Source organism: Equus caballus, chromosome 16 (assembly GCF_041296265.1).
Source record: "Equus caballus isolate H_3958 breed thoroughbred chromosome 16, TB-T2T, whole genome shotgun sequence".
NCBI classification, from domain to species: Eukaryota; Metazoa; Chordata; class Mammalia; order Perissodactyla; family Equidae; genus Equus; species Equus caballus.
Window position 1 is genome coordinate 95851357 of NC_091699.1, and position 17599 is coordinate 95868955.

The 17599-nt window shown below is 39.1% G+C and overlaps 1 long non-coding RNA gene across 4 annotated transcripts in view; it reads right to left on the minus strand.

Annotated features, from left to right (window-relative positions):
- Window positions 1-346: 346 nt before the first annotated feature.
- LOC138918284 (uncharacterized) overlaps window positions 347-17599 on the minus strand; it is an 81794-nt gene continuing 64541 nt past the window's right edge. For 2 of the 4 annotated variants that reach the window (XR_011427416.1, XR_011427414.1), the window contains exons 2-3: window positions 11237-11404; window positions 1586-2341 (exon numbers count right to left, since the gene is read on the minus strand). This is a non-coding gene — a long non-coding RNA (uncharacterized lncRNA). Of the gene's footprint in view, window positions 516-1585; window positions 2342-11236; window positions 11405-17599 lie in introns of those variants that run through there. The other 2 variants (XR_011427415.1, XR_011427417.1) reach the window with 2 other exon arrangements.

Below are 17599 nucleotides of genomic sequence, written 5' to 3' on the forward strand. Positions count from 1 at the left end.
TCAATAATTGTAAATGGAGAGATACAGAAATAAAAGTTCTTTGTTCTTTGTTCTCATGTGATAGGTGTGAAGGTGAGATTCAAAAAGTGTCTTCAAAAGAGATGATCTCAGTGACAATTGAGAGAACAATGCCCGTCTTCATGGCAGCAGTCAAATTCTAATTAAACATAGCTTTAATTAAACAATGTCACTAACTATGCAGCAGTTTGAAATAAGGCATTGTATCCAGTCTTGCATATCAATTTTATGTTATTTCAACCTTTTTTTGAAAAACTATTGGAGGGGTTATTGCTTTTAAGCTTCAGGAAATTCTAGAAGCTTGCTGTTTCCTCATAACTCACCTGAGTATAGCTGAGAGTTCATGGTCATATACAAAGTCAGGAATGTGGCTCAAGTTTCAATTTATAGTCCACTGTCTTCTTTTTAAACTCCACAGTTTATTAATTAGCAATAGAAAATAATCAAACAAAACAGATTTTATCTTCAATACTCCTTCCAGTTTAATCAAACATGCTCTGGAATGGAAAGATTAATAAAAATTATAAGATTTCATCTTTGCTAATCTCCTATTGGTGAAATTGTTAGTGTAATTTCCAATCAGTAAGAATACTTGTCTTCTTTTTGCTCTTGTGGACTATTAAGAAAATAGTGAAGCAGAGTGGGTGATTACCTACTGTAATAGCATTATTCAGTCTAATACAATAATGTGTGTATGTATGTATATGTTCCTCAAAGACTGCCACAAGGATATGCACACCTAGATGGATAAGGAGCTGATTGCTAAAAAGGAGAATATGAGAAACTATAAAATGCAAAATGAAGAGATATGACTGAAGTGGACTTGAAGAAAACAGAGAATTTTCAGTTTTATTTTCAACCAATCAAGAAGGATGTATAGAACAGGTGGCATATCACACAGAAGAAAACCAGATATTTTGATCATTTGGCAAAGAGAAGGCACTTTCAAAGCAATTTTGATTCATTTGTAGACTTGTCCTAATTTTAGACTCTCTTTGTAATTTTTAATTTGCTGATAAAGTACAATTGGAAACTAACGTAAATTTTCTCCTCTGCTTTAAGAACCTTGACATTTAGAACTTTATTTTAACAATACCTCTCATATAGTGTCATTTCCTTTTATAGTCATTTAAAAGTCACTACACATTTTTTTTTAAATTTTCTGCGTTCATGGAAAAAAAATAAAAAATAGTATTATAATAAGCTGACTATTCAAAGGCAACAAAAGGGTTCCAAGTCCCAGATAGCTGAGTATACAGAAAGTTACATACTACTCTTAAAAAAAATTAAATTATAGCTGTAAAAATACAAATGGCTCAATCTTTTGTTGATCTAGCAGCTTGTTGCTATAAAAATACTGACAATTATAAATATAGCCCTTTCCCTTCTGCCCATGGGGCTGTCATATCTTCCTATGAAAGTCACAAGTGAGAGATGAATTTGACATCTTGGGCAGAAAATTAAATAGAAGCAAGAAATCAAGTATACATTCAAATCTCTCCCCTGACTCTCACAGGAACATATGAAAGTGACTTCCATAACAGTGAGATTTTCTGAGAACATTAAATTAGAATTTTAAGGACATGTTTATTCCAAATCAATATGACTCAAGAGATTTCAAAAATTCATGCCTTTTGAGAATAATGCACAGTGTCACTCTGAATAGGCAAGCCATATTTAGGAAATGTCCTAAAGAGCAAAGAGGAAAACAGGGGGAAATATTACATTTATTTTTATTCCAAAATCTGCCCAGAGCTTAAGTAAATTGAAAAGTAGAATAACTCCATCCTCGTTATGTTACCAACCAAATTCTCCCTAACTGGGGAGAGATCCAAGGAGGGGTCTCTTGCCCTTCCTCTTCCGGTTCTTCCTCTGTTCAGTAGCACAACTTTGAAACAAGACTGAAGCTGAGAGTTCAATAGCACAAGCTTTATTCAACGGTCAAAGAATGGAGAAGTGGAAACGAAGTTCACAAATCAACTTCTTAGCTCCTGGGGTGATTAAGCGGCTGTGATAAGGGGTCTAGGTGTTGAAGGAGAGGACCATTCACAGTTGTTTCTGGAAATTGGCCAGCTTTTCTGGGGAGCAAGGGGGCCGCCTCTTTTCTTTCTTTATTTGGTTATATCCTCCCATTTCCACGGCAGCTGTAAACTGTCATGGCGTCAGTGGGTGTGTTCTATAATATGATTATGTATTACAATGAGCGTATAATGAGCTGTGGGGTCTCTGTCAGGTCAGGTCGGACTGCCGTGGTGCGTTCAACCAATTTTGAGTGGTTTTGTTCATCCATCTTGTCCTTCCTTTCTTTGTGGTTTCCTGCAAGCTAAAGATAACATGTTAGGATTGTTCTGAGCAGGGTTGTGGTTAATCTTATGGGGCCAGGGGACGGGGTGACAGATATTTTTATAATCATTTCTGAACGTTTATTGAGTGCCTACCAAGTATAGAACAGAGCACTAAGTGTCACCAGCCCAAAGAGATATGGTTGTCTCTACCTGCAGGGCGTACTGTCTGGTTGGAAAAGAGGAAGAAAGTTTAAACGGACAGATGTTCCTATTACCTGTGTTAAGCTCTTGCCCTCTTTAGAACAAGACAATTCCAATAATTTTGTGGGCTTTCATTTAATAGAGAATTTTATTTCTAATTCTTGGGACAGGAAAAGACAATGGAAGTTATGGGAAAATCTACCTCAGATCTCAGTGCATCACACCCCACCGTGTCCTCGGCAGGGACTTCAGGTATCAATAACTCCTTACTGAAAGCAGAATTTAAAGGTCAGTGTGAATTGACTTAAGTTTGTGCTACAGAATTGCAAGTCCCCAATCTAGCATCACTAAGTACAATGAGAAAACACTTTACAGAAAATCTAACTTTTAATATTTTTACAGCTATATCATTTGCAGAATATGAATCATGCTGTCTAGCCACCTAGCAACTATTTATTTGATATGAAATTTTAACCTCAAATAGACATTTTTCCCAGGACTAAATTCTATTTCAAGTCTGTCACATCTAATTAATTTTCACGTGATGCCCTGATAAGAACCATGATAACTTAAACTAGAACAGGCAGGAGAGGGATGTGCTGATGGCCAGTGAAGGCTGCAGTGGGAGCTGAAGCAGCAGGTGCTGGAGGTGCTCGCTGACTCCGGACATGCTCAGGATGTTGTTTCATGGACCATGTTCAGAATGAGAAGAAAATCAATGGGCACATTACTGGATTAAACTTCATCATATGTGAGCCTAAAGAAGAGAAAAACGTCATGCGTCTTTCTTTATCCTTTGCTTTCCTGGGCTTCCCTTTGACATAGCACTCATCGTGTTTTATTGTAATGACGTCTTTCTGTCTTTCTACCGACCTGAACTGTCGGCTCTTTAAGTGAATAGAGCCTATCTTACTTACCAAAAGGTTGGCAAAGTGCTTAGATCAGAGTAGATTTCAAAAATGCTGAGGCCGGCCCTGTGGCCAAGTGGTTAAGTTTGCGAGCTCAGCTTGGGCGGCCCAGGGCTTCACTGGTTCGGATCCCGGGCGCGGACATGGCACCACTCCTCAGGCCATGTTGAGGCGGCCTCCCACATGCCACAGCTAGAAGGACCCATAACTGAAATATACAACTACGTACTGGGGAGATTTGGGAAGAAAGAGCGGGAAAAAAAAAAGAAGAAGAAGATTGGCAACAGTTGTTAGCCCAGGTGCCAATCTTTCAAAAAACATTTTTTTTTTAAATGCTTAAATTGTTGAAGGGGATGAGGATCTAAGATGGTGTGATATCTGTCAGAGAAATAATGAACAAGAAGCAAATAAGTCCCAGGATCTTAAGGTTCATGATTTTATACAGCCTGGCATTATTAAGCAATAAGAAGTGTAGAGGCTTTGGCATCCATCTAGAGATGGAAAGTTACTAGCCACAATCTTGTGATTTACAGAATAAATATTTCACAAATGTGGAAAGACAGACTGAACAGTTCCCAAGCAACCCCGGCAAACACAACTTGGAGTTGACTGAAATGTTGCTCCGTCACCAGTCTGAATCTCATGTATTCTAGAGAGCTGGTGAGTCACCTCGCTGGTGATGGAGCCCAGCCTTGAACTTCTTAGCCAATGTTTTGTCAGAGCTGTGAGCCCTGAGAGTTTGATCCTCTCGGCTCTCAGACTGTAATGCTCTCTATGTCCCAAGACACGAGAAAAGGAAGAAAACACCAACGTAGTCACTTGTTCACCATCTACTTCTCAGGGCAACTTTAATTTTCTCTGTTCGTCATTACTTACACAGTAACCCTCACAAAGAGATTAAAAGCTTCCTTTCGGTGTGAAAATTGCAGCGCATGAAACCTTTTAAATAAAGCTAAAAAGATAGTGAGGTGATGTGAAGAGGAAACATTATTCTCCCTGGAAATAGCATTTAGGTGAGAGCCAGGCTCCTGTAGGAACATTGTAGTACACGTAAATTTCAAGTTTCAAGAAAATTTTGAGATTTATCGTTCATGAGTTTCCCAAGATGACCGTGCATAAAGGGGGAAAGGGAAGGCTATTTGGCAAACAGGGAAATGCATTTATTGAACACCCACGTCGAAGTCTCCTACGAAGCACTCGTCTGCAAAGGAAGAAGTTATTTAATGAAGTTCAGAAAATCTGACTCTTTTCCAAAGCCCGAATAATAAATTAAACGAGAGATCTATTTTGGCTGAGACAAAATCAGATGACAAAAAGATAAACATTGAATAAACCGATACCATGATTTTTTTTTTTTTTGAGGAAGATTAGCTCTAACATCTGCTGCCAATCCTCTTTTTTTTTGCGCTGAGGAAGATTGTCCCTGGGCTAACATCCATGCCCATCTTCCTCTTTTTTATATGTGGGATGCCTGCCACAGCGTGGCTTGATAAGCGGTACATAGGTCCTCACCCGGGATCTGAACCAGTGAACCCCAGGCTACCAAAGCAAAGCACGCAAACTTAACTGCTGAGCCACTGGGCCGGCCCCATGATTTTCAAAAGTAGAAAAGTAACAAAAGGCAGAAACTGAATTAACTTATATGAGAAAGAAGACACAAATGCAGAGATGAAACCAAAAGCAGTGAAAGCTTAAATGCCAGAGTGTCACGCTCATTAGAATTATCTTGTGCAAATTCTATCCGCAACTGTCGTTGGAATTGGAGACACGTGTAGTTCTAATCAAGTAATAGAAATAGATGCATTTTCTTCTAAAATGTAGACATTGTACTTGTGCTGATCATCAATAATATTTATAGCTCTCCTTCTCTACACTTGTCACAATTGTGCTTTATTATTTGCATGATTATAATGATAATTTTCTCAATAGATGGAAAGCTCCAAGAGGTGAAGACCACACCTGACTTGCTCGCCATTGGATCCCCAGTGCCTGACATGGGATGTGACGCAGAGCAGGCACTTGAAAAATACCTTATTGAACTTGTAAATGAGCAGTGGTCTGCACTGGTTCTGTGAGGATTCAAGTGTAGACAGCAGTAGCTTTAATGATCACTAAACATTTTAAATTTGAAAGATAAACAGTTATGCCTTTGTAGTTTTCTTCATGTTTCTTATAGTTGGGGGTCCACTGAACTTGTATCTGAGAATTCTGAAAATATTCAGTCTCTTTTATCTTGGTGTTTCATTTTGGATAGTTTCTATTGCTCTGTGTTCAGGTTCTCTAATATTTCCTTCCACCATTTCTAATTTGCTTAATCTCACCCAGAGTATTTTTCATCTCACACATCAGCGTTTTATATTGAGAAGTCCGATTGGGTGGTTCTTATATCTTCCATGTCTCTACTTAACTTACTGAACGTGTGTAATATAGTTATAATAACAGTATTAATGTCCTTGTTTGCAAAGATGGATCTCATTTTATTGCTTTTTCTCCTCAATGTGGCTCATATTTTCTTACCTCTTTGCAAGTCTATAATACTTTTGTTTTTGTTTATTGCCAGTCATTGTGAACTTTATTGAATTCTGGATAGTTGTGTTTTCATATAAATATTCTCATGCTTTGTTCCAGGATGCAGTTAAGTTACTTGCAAACAGTCTGTTCCTTTTGGATCTTGCTTTTATAGTATTAGGCAGGATCAAAGCAGCACTTAGTCGAGACCAAATAAATATTCCCACTATTCAGCCAAGTCTCTTTCATATACTCTACCCAATGCCCTTTGAATTATGAAGTTTTCCACTTTGGCTGGTGGTAACAGGCATTACTCCTAGTCCTGCGTGAGTGCTAGGCACTGTTACTACTAATACTCTCGGGGGCTCTTTCCCCAGTCTGGGATACTCTCCTTGCATGCGTGTGTTAGTCAGTACTAAGCTGCATACACAAGGAGTGTCTTTGCTAGGTTTCTGGAGCTTTCTCTCTCTGTGGCTCTCTTCTTTCTGACAATCAGTCCTGCAAACTCTAGCTACCCCAGTCTACCCACACTCAGCTCCATTTCCTCCCACAGGGAGTCTACTGGGCTCCTACTGGGTGTCTCTCTTTTTACCTGGAAACTCTTAAGGGAGCAAGTGGCAGCATTTATTGGGCTCATCTCTTTCGTTTCTTGTTTCGTAAATGTTGCTATCCTTCATTGTCTGATATCTAGTGTCTTGAAAACTGTTGTTTTATGTACTTTGCCCCTTTTTGGGAATTGTTTCAGATGGGAGGGTAAATTCTGTCCCTATCACTCCCTCTTAACTGAAAATGGAAAGATCTTCTCATGTCTTTAAAGTCACATTTGGAACAAATGCCCTTTGAATCTCAGCCCTGCTATAAAGCCAGTGATTCTTTCACAACTTCATCTCTCAGCTCACCACACCCACTTATGTGCCGCCAACAGGCTCCTCTGACTTCTGCCCTCCAGACCTCAACTACCTGTCCTTGTTCTTGGCCTGAGCAGCCTACGTTCGACTCACACAATTTTGGGGGTGATAAAGTCTGACTACTGCCATGATCACTACAGATAGAGAAGCCCCCAAACTGGCAAGCAAAGACCATCATCCCTAACCATGGCCAGGTCAGAGCTGTGGAGGCTGTGGCTTCTTGGGCTGCTGTGTGAAAGAGTTAGGGAATACAAGCCAGGAGTGTGGGTGAGTCCATGGCCCCTGGGGTGGACTGGACCAGTGAGAGACAGCAGAGCCATCAGATGAATCACTCTTGCTTCTGCCCCAACCCCATCCCCACCTAAGAGGTACTCTCACATGTAATGATTCATGAAGCTTGTGCAGAGATATCCCATGTGACCAGACAACTGACTGCATTTTCTTGTGAAATCACAGACAGCTGGATTCATTTCCGCTCCCTTCCCGCCTCATTTCCCTTTTTCCTCCACTCTCTTTGCCTTTTCACAGAGCCATCCAACCCACCAAAGAGCATTAGTGCATATGTTATGGTTCAGACTCTGTTTTCCAGGGCACTCAAGCTAAGAGAGTGGGGAAATAAGAGAATATGAGAAAGACATTCCATTATGGAATATCTACTTGTTCCATTTTTATACAAAAATTTTAAAATCTGCTCTAGATATTTTAAATGAAAAAATAAAAATAATTTAACATGTTGAAAATTTAACCCGACTTTGCAGAGCTGGGAGAAATATTGTCAGAAACTATTGGTCTTGCTGAAAGAAAAGTTATAATACGTGGATTCTCCATTCCAGATCAGCTGCCAAACCAGGGCAGGCAGAGAATTCCATATGCAGGTGCAATGCCACTGTGAAAGCTGGAATTTCAGAGCTCTTATCTGGAATATGACCTAGAAAGTTTGTGGGAGAATGATGATCTAAACACTTGAGGCAACCTGCAGTCTGCCTGCATTTGTAAATACCAATGTGACTTTAAATGGAAGAAGCTAAGAATGTTTTCGCCTCAGTGCTCTGTCCTGTGTCACAGCTTTGTGATTTGTTTAAACAGGTTTCTTCAGCACAGTGGAGTGAGATTAAGCATGTAACACCTCATCCAAGTTACAGACTGTGCATTAGTAGAAGAAAAGATCATTTGGTAAGTATGAATTAAAAAGTAAGTAAATAAATTTTAACAGTTTATGTAGACAGTACATTTCTAACAAGAAACCCATGATAATGTCAGATTTATTCATGAAATACTGGATTAGCACAGTGGGAGTCCTAACCAAATTACGATGTTTTTAACTTTCCTTTTATAAATTATTCTTGTTTATTCATAGGAACCAAGAAAGGAAATACTGAAGCTGGAAGAAAGATCTTCCCATTTTTAAAGCAATGTTTTCAAAGAACCCCAAGACCTGGTACTGTGGGTTGAATTGTGTTCCCCAATAAAATATATTGGAGCCCTACCTCAGTACCCGTGCATGTGATCTTGTTTAGATATAGGGTCTTTGCAGATCTAATCACGTTAAAATGAGCTCATCCTGGGTTAAAGTGGGCCCTAATCCAGTGACTGGTGTCCCCATAAAATGAGGGGAATTTGGGTACCGACACAGAGAGAGAACACCAGATGAAAACACAGGGACAATGCCATGTGATGACAAAGGCATAGACTGGAGTGACACGTCTCCAACCCAAGGCATGCGAAGGATTGCCAGCAAGCACTGGCAGCTAGGAAGAGGCAAGGAAGGACCCTCCCCCGGAGCCTTCAAAGAGAGCATGGCCCTGCTGACGCCCTGATTTCGGACTCCAAGCCTCCAGAACTGTGAGGGAATAAATTTCCATTGTTTGAAGCCACCTACTCTGTGTCAATCTGACACAGCAGCCCTAGAAAACCAGTAGACTTAGTTACAATTTTTAAAGAACTTTTTTGTATCATATGGTAGATTTTATAAAAATTCAATAAAGTTAATGAAGATTTATTTTCTGGTATTATTGGAAATTACACTAAGTTAAGGAATCTTTGAGGCTTACATTTGAACTCGATGTAGATAATTTTATTGAAAAAGATCTTTTCTTCCCCACCAAGGAATTTCCTATAACTGGTATTCAGCCTAATTTACTAGGTTGTTTGCAGTTACCTAGCTGTGAATAGTGCTGTTTGTGGTTGTTGTTTTTGTAGGATGTAGGAGATGATTTGACTTGTTTAAAAGTCTTAAGGTGTAAATGAAGAGAAGGGTTCTATGCGTATTTGTTGTGGGTTCAATAACGTCCCCTTAAAATTCATGTCCACCTCGAACCACAAAATATGACCTCATTTTGAAATAGGGTCTTTGTAAAATGTAATGAGTTAAGATGAGGTCACCCACAGCTAGGAGAGAGCCATGGACAGATTCTCCCAGTGACTTGAGAGGAAACCAACTCCACCAACACCTTGACTTCGAACTTCCGGCCTCCTGAACTGTGAGGGAATAAATTTCTATTGTTTTAGGTCATCTAGTTTGTGGCAATTTGTTATGGCAGTCCCAGAAAACTAATACAATATTGAACAAATCAGGAAAATATTCTCAGAAATCATCAAGGCCAACGGGCTATAATTTTAGGACCCTATGGGATTAGGACCCCATTCTTTTGACCTCATTTTACCTTAATGGCCTCCAAAAAGACCTTATCTCCAAATACAGTCATCTGGGTGTTGAGGTTTTAATGCATAAATTTTGAGGGGCCATGATTCAGCCCACAACATTGTGATTGGTTTTATTTACTTATTTATATGTTTTTCACTTTTGTCTTCCCATAATATGACCTCTTCTTTCTGTAACCTTTTTCTTCTTGGAACCAAACTCACTACAACACTTGGCTCATATGATTCATGTAAAAGTAACCATGCCCCCATCCAAGGGATGGCACAGGCCGTACTCCCAACCATTCAGAAAACTTTATCTTTCTGTCCAGAAATGAGCATGCGACCCAATGAAAGCCTTTGTTGGAACTCTCTACAAAGAGATAGTGGCCACTATAGATGCTGTTCCCCTGGGATTGCCAGAATTAATCTTTATACAGTGTGGAGTGAGCCTGCCAGAAAATGAAGCCACATAGAGGAAAGTGAGGCTAGGGAGAGGAGAGACAGACAGAACTCTGCTAACAGTTGAACACTTGATGCAGTCTGTCAGAAGCTGGACTCATGCGTGACTTTTGAGTTACTCGAGTCAATATATTTCCTATTTTTGTTTAATCCAGATTTAGTTGACATTCTGTTAGTTGATGCTAGAGTCCTGACTAAAACTTCCAGAGTTGTAGAAAACTTGCAAATATATGTCATAATCCTCTATTTTCAGATCAATAATGATAAATCATGTGATAGGTAGCTAGTCTCCAACAAGCCTCATCTTCTAATGTAAGATGAAATCTCCTCCTGTTAAGTATAAACTGGACTTATTGATTCACCTTTAAAGAACAGAACACAGCAGAAAAGATGGGGTCTCAGTTCCCAGATGAAGTTATAACAGATTGCATTTTTGGTCTTTCGTGCTCTTTCTTGACTCATTTACCCTGTGTGGAATGAGCTGCGTGACTTGAGGCCCACCTGGGGGGACCACATGAGTAAGATTGGAAGCTGATCTTCGCCCTAATCCCCAGACCAACTGAGCCTTCAGATAGGACCACTGCCTCAAGCTGACAGCTGGCTGCAACCACATGAGACCTTGAGTCAGAGGCAGCCAGCTAAGCCATACTTGGATTTCTGATGTACAGGAACTAAGAGATTATAAATGTTTGTTGTTTTAAGCTGCTGTGTTTTGGAGTAATTTTTATACAGCAATAGATTACTAATACAAAACACTTGAAAAATAATAAATCATCAAAACTATTGTAAATGAATATTATATGGTATATTAAAATATGCTATAATATATTGTCCACAAATAGAGATAAAGCTATTGGCCACCTATGGGTTGTTTTCTAGATAGGACCCTGGTTTTCATTAACACAGAGGGTCTCATTCTGATAATCCTAGTAAAAGGAAGGAATCCTCAAAACATAGTATGAAGACAGCAATTTCTGCTTCAAAAACTTGAGTCTGAGTGCTAGGTCGACCCCAACTAACTAAGTGGCCCTGGGCAAGTCATTTAAAGTCTCTGTGCCTCAGTTTCCTCTTCTGTATAATAGAGATAAGAAAACCTACTTAAATCTACTTTCTGAGTATTAGAAATAATGTGTGTGGTGCACTGAAATCATGAGTGGGAACATAGGGCTGGAGCTCAATAATTGACGGTTATTATTCCCTTGACTGAGCATTTATCTTGAAGGTGAAAGACCAAATTAGCAATGGGAACGCATTCCTTTAAGGTTGGCACGACATTTGGATGTGGACCCAGCCTGTGAGCACTCACTTGTTAGCGTTGTGTTCTAACGGACTGGCTGGCCCCAGACCACGGACCTTATCAGGGATCATACGGAGCAGGTGTAGGAGGCAGTGACGTGCTGGCACACAGTCCAGGTTCTCAGATAGAAGGTTACTTGGAGTCTTCCTTTGAAACTTACTGGGAAATTATATTGTGCTGAGGAGAAGACATACATGTATTCAACGTGTGAGCCAAGTTTGTTTTTCCCCATAATGAGACTTTTCTCTTGCCGGTATTTAATTGAGTGTCTCCATATCCCTTTAAAATGCCCCTTTCTGTAAAGGTATTAAAGCATTTCACAGATTTATCTCCCTATTTATGCCACAGTTGCGTCTACGATTTTCTATTAGTCTAAGTTACACCAATCTTTACCACATCACCGGAGGCCATTTAGGCAAGCTTGCATATCATCAGTTTGCAAATGGGAAAATCAGTACATCTAGAGGTTAAAGCCATTTATAGTCCAGAAAAATCAAAGCCTATTATTGATTTGGAAAAATCCCTGGAGAATCTTGTCTTCTCTCTAGTTTAGAAATTTGTGAAATAAGTATTACATTACGTCAACAGAAGCATTGACTGTAGTAAACTTGGGGGTTTTTTCTCAGTATATTCAAGTCTGGTCAGATTCTTATTAGAGAATAGTGCCCAGTTCAAGAATTCATAAATAAAGAAGATTCTTCAAATAGTATTGAATAATACAAGAAAAATTAAGAACTGAGTTTTAAAATGAAGCATAGCCACCGAATTGCCATGAAGGTGGTACCTGAGCACACCAGGTATGGGGTACAATGGAAGATTTTGTTGTGTATGAACCCAGTATTTGATGTTTATTTTAACAGACCAGTAGATAGGAGTATTAAAATTAGAAGCATCATTTTTATGATTCCAACCATATGTACTTATAATTCCAACACCCAGAGATAATTTATTACAATTTGACATATATCTCTATAGTCTTTCTAAATGAATACTATGTGTATTCACTGAAATCTGTAAATCATTTATTTGGAATTAGACCAAAGATACAGTTTCGTGTGAATACTACTTTATTTAACAGGAATACAGTGTCAAACCTGGTTCAATGTTTAATATGCCCTTAAAGCAGGGTACTGTGTACACAAGTGTAGGCGGGGCACTGCCCAATTCTAAAGGACATCATTTACATCGACTCTGACACACCTCCTGGAGCTGTGACGTGACAGCCTATATTAAGCATTCTTAGAAAACATTTGAAATGGTTACACAATTGCTCATTACATGACTGCCATTCTTTATTAACTATTAGTCTACTATTGGATGTTTAACTTATTTTCATTTTTATTGTTATAAATAATGCTCTGTGAACTTATCTCTGCACTAATATTTGTATTCTCTGTGCATTCATTTAAGGAATACCCTTGGAAGTAGAAAATACGTAAGTCAACGGATGGGCAATTTTAAAAGTTCTCTAGGGCTGGCCTGGTCACGAAGTGGTTAAGTGTGCACATGCCACTTTGGTGGCCCGGGGTTGGCCAGTTCGGATCCCAGGTGCAGACATGGCACCGCTTGTCAAGCCATGCTGTGGTAGGCGTCCCACGTATAAAGTAGAGGAAGATGGGCACGGATGTTAGCTCAGGGCCAGCCTTCCTCAGCAAAAAGAGGAGGATTGGTGGCAGACGTTAGCGCAGGACTGGTCTTCCTCAAAAAAAAAAAATGTTCTCTATACATACTGAAATGTTTAACAAATGCTTCAGACTAATTTCTGTGGGCTCTATTCTTTCACTTAAGCCTGCATGTCCACTACAGTTCCTTTGGTTTCAAGTAAAAGAAATTTATTTCTATTAGAAGAAAAATTTATATCTATATCTATATCTATATATGTGTTTTGTATATAAAACATACAAGAAAATATCACAGAACCCAAGGCACTCAGGACTAGTAAAGAAATGGAACAGGAATTCAAAAGCCATTAAGAACTTAGGCAGTAACGAAATCTCCTTGTCTCTCCATTTTCATGGTACTCTCTCTCTCTCTCCCTTCCTCCTTCTCTCCAGCTTTTGGAATTTCCCAGGGTCAAAAATGTCCACATCACAGCTCATTTGATATCTCCACTCAGTTGACCAGTTCAGATCAAAGTAACATCTTTGATCGATGCTACATGTTCCTACAAGCTAAACCTGATTGGATTTTCTTATGCCAGTTGTAGCTTCTCATTCAGTTGATAACAACAAACATTGAAGAGCCACGTAGTACAAACATGACTATTATGGCCCATCACAGGAAGAAATTCTAAGAGAAAGGCCAGCACTGTGATATGGACAGACACTATAAAATATGACCACACAACGCCATAGTAAATAATCTGATTGATAGAATTGTGGATTCTACACTGATAGAACACTGAAAGTAGTCCAGTGGTTTCAAATTACCTACAGTTCAGCTCTTGGGGTCCCATGGAAGAACCACAGATGCCAACAGTGAGAGGGAAAGTAGAGAATGGATACATTGACTCTGGTACTGGGACCCTTGCTCCAACTACAGCTGTCTGCTTGTATATGTTTTATATATTGGCCTGTCTTGTAAGCTTTCAGAGAAAGAGAGAGAGTCTGAGAAAGAGGGAGTGTAGGGGATAGGAAAGGAGGGGGGGAGAGGGGAAGGAAAGCAACGAGAGAAGCATTTTGTGGCTAAAAATCACTTGAAAGCACTTCTGTACTCCACTCTCTTTGTTTTATCTAAACAGGATCTTTTCCTTAAAAGGATATGGAGGTATGGATACCCAATATTGTATTTGTTTCATCATAGGATACCACCTCTCACTGTTTCTAAAATCCCATTGATCTTACATTAAGCTCTCTCTATAAAGGTTCCTTTGGGGAGCGTCTTTTGGATACTCTTCCTTAAGACTAACACTCCTTTATAAAACATCCAAGAATAATTCTGAAACTACCCAGGAACTCTAAAGAGCACTAATCTTGCTGTGGCAGCCAATGTAGGAATTATTCTGTTTCTCCTTGAACTACCACATGCTGGTTTTAGTAACCTCCCCTCTGACGACCCCCTCCTCTCTTTTCCTCTCTCCCTGAAGCAACAACCTTGTGATCAGTCACCATCAATTCCTCTGAGGTCTTGCACAGGCATTAAATGGCACTGGTTTATCGCCTCCATCTCGGACAGGAGAGGGACGCTGCCTCAAAGTCTCAGGGTTCTTTGTTTGTTCCTCAAAAAATGGTGGAGGAAGTGCTGGTCGCCTGGATGGATGAATGAAGGGTAGAAAGACAGTGGGATTTTCCATACTGGGCTGTATTTAGTATTCTCTTATAATATCTAAAATCAAATCTAAAATTTCCTTTGAATCCATCCTTCCCCAAGACAAATTTATATTTTCCATTATCTTAAGGTTTACTATTTCATGTAAACTAATACCTGAGCTTATTATATTAAAGCCTATTTCCCATGGCTTGCAAGCTCTGAGTTACTTAAGAAAGTATCTTCCATTAACTTGACAACGAAAACCATTATCAAATAAATTATTTCTCACTTATCTGGGAGGCTAAATATTATTTTACTTCCTCGTATGGGGATAATTAATATGTTTAATATAGGGAGAAAAGGCACTTAAAATAAATCAACATTAAATTGGCACTACAATTTCATTTTTAAAAATAAAGGAAAAGATTTTGACTAGAACTTTACCTTGAAAAATGAAACCAAAATTGTAAAAATGTGATAAAATATAATCTAACATTTAACTACACTTAGTTTACAATGGCAAACATGGTTCAAAAATATAATCTAACATTTAACTACACTTAGTTTACAATGGCAAACATGGTTCAATTCTTAGGAAAGACAAAGAACAGTATTTTCTTCTTGGTATGATTCACTGACAAACTTGTACTATTTCATGATACCGTATTCTGCGCAAAACATTTTATTTTTTTCTGTATGATAATAAAGAGGATTATTTTTGCAAATATGTATATGCTTTATCAATTTTTGCAAAGATCTCTCTTAAACCCTTGATTTTTAAATCATTCTCTTTGAAATACCTATCCTGTCCTCATCCTTGTTCACTTTGTCCTCTTCTCCCATGTTAGCCGCTCATTTGCCAATGGCCTCAAGAGAGATTTAAGTATTTCCCTAATAACTCTTTCAGGGTCTCCCTGGAATCCTGTGTCTTTGGCAAAGCTTGAATTTCATCTGGCAATAAATCTGCAATATATTGGCCTTGTAAACATTGAAGAATAGAGGCAGGCCAGGCCACAAGGAGAGGGGAAGTCGCAGAATAAGGCTAACGAGAGTCCACTGTTAAAGCAAGATGGAAGTTAAAGGATGTTCGAGGGAAATCTAAATTTTCATGCGGTTTGCTTATTCATGAATTTTTTTGATTCTCTATGTAATCTTATAATGCAGATTCTTGGAAACCAAAAACACAGATAAAAAGGGAATCTGCATATAAGAAAAGTGAGGTACAATTCAATTGACCTCCCAAGATCCCTTAGAGAATTAAGGAGAAAAAAATCTAGCTCTACATTTCTTAATTTAATCTAGCTTTGCAAATCTTGATAGATTTATGTAGATTACGCAGTCAAAGTTCCTATTAAGTCATGTGTAAAAGTGGTAGTCCAAGCAGTTGAAGATGTCTGTAACTGTCTTCCAGGTACTATTAGGGCAGGTCTGGGCAAAGCTGTAAAGTAAACTGAGAAGACACTGGTGTTTACCCTCCTCCAATTCCTGTGAGGTAATTTTCTTAGGTACTTCTGTGCTTGCTCTTTCTTTTTCTATCCTCCCAATCTTGATTTTCTCGTTATCTATGGTTGCATAACAAACCACACCACAGTTTGGTGGCTTAAAGCGGTGGTGTACTATTATCTCTCATGATTCTGTGGGCTTATTGGATCCAACTCACTTGCAGTCTTATATGTAGTTCCAGGCAGAGTTCAGCTGGGGCAGCAGTCATCTGAAGTCTACACTAGCAGGACATCCCAATGACTCACTCACAGGGGAATTAATGCTGGCTGTCAGCTGGGAGCTCAACTGGACTGTGGAGCGGAGCACCTAACTCTCGCCCTCTCTGTGTTGTTTGGGCTTTGCACAGAATGGCAGCTGGGTTCCCAGAGGCAACATCCCAAGAGTGACCTCTCCAAGAGATCTGGTGGAAGCTGAAAGACTCCTTGCGACAGCATTGGAAGTTACAGAATGTCCGTTTTGTTGACTTTCTACTGGCCAAACAAGTCACCAAGGCCAGCCCAGATTAAGACGACGAGGGACAAGTTAGACTACACCTCTTGAGGTGGGAGTACTGCATCATGAAAGGACTTGTGGAACTAGAGATGCTTTTGTGGTCATCTTTGGAAAGCACATCTTCTCTGCCCTCCAAGTTGCCTCCAGAAATCAGGGCTCCCCAGTGTGTGAGCTCATTCCAGACCTGCTTTCCGTAGATATTCCCCGTTGAAAGCCTCTTTTCATCTTCTCCTCACACAAATGCACTTTTCATATACTTATGGCCTATGGCCATGCTTTCTTCTAGGAAACTGAAAAGTAATGTCAGTTAACCTTTTAATGACTACTGGAATGTGGCCTAACTTTGGTTACATATTTATCTTCCAACTCATAGTTTTCTCAGGGCAAATGATTTAACTCAAAATAATTATATGAAGAGAGAAACTTGGGAAAGTTTCAAAATATACCACAAATGGCAAATGACTTCTTAGAAGCCATGCAGTAAACTCAGAGGTACATAGAGTAACTTATTTATCTTCACAGAAACCCAATGAGTTAGGCATTATTTGTGTATCCATTTTACAGGTGAGGAAATTAATGCTTAGAGACAGTAAAGGACTTGACGAATGTTTCATAACTACTAAGAATTTCTTGGGTTTCTTCCCAGATGTGTGCAATATCCAGAAGTTGCTCTCAACCACTTAGAACACTACCTCCCAGGCTTACAAAATCTGTCCCCATTCCCAAGAATATAGAAACATTCCAAGCTCCCTTTCCTTTTAGTGTTTCACAAGCCCTTAAACTTTCATCATTTTATGAGATTATCGAATAAGATACAAAACATAATTGACTTTAACTCATCCTGCCCCTCATGATAGACACAGCGCGATACATAACAGCGGGATGGGAAAAATAGTCAAATAGGTTGATATGTTTGTTATTTGGTCAACACATGTACATGCATGCACAAACACACATTTACATTTTTATTTTTTAAAAAAAGCAGAGCCTTTAAATTTGGAGTTTGTCAAAATATTGTGCTTCAGTCAAAGCAGGTGTACCCCTATTTTACTCAAATTACGCACTACTTACATTTTGGAACCAGGGCTCAAAATTAGACTTAAGCTATAAAGTGATGTTTCCCTATTA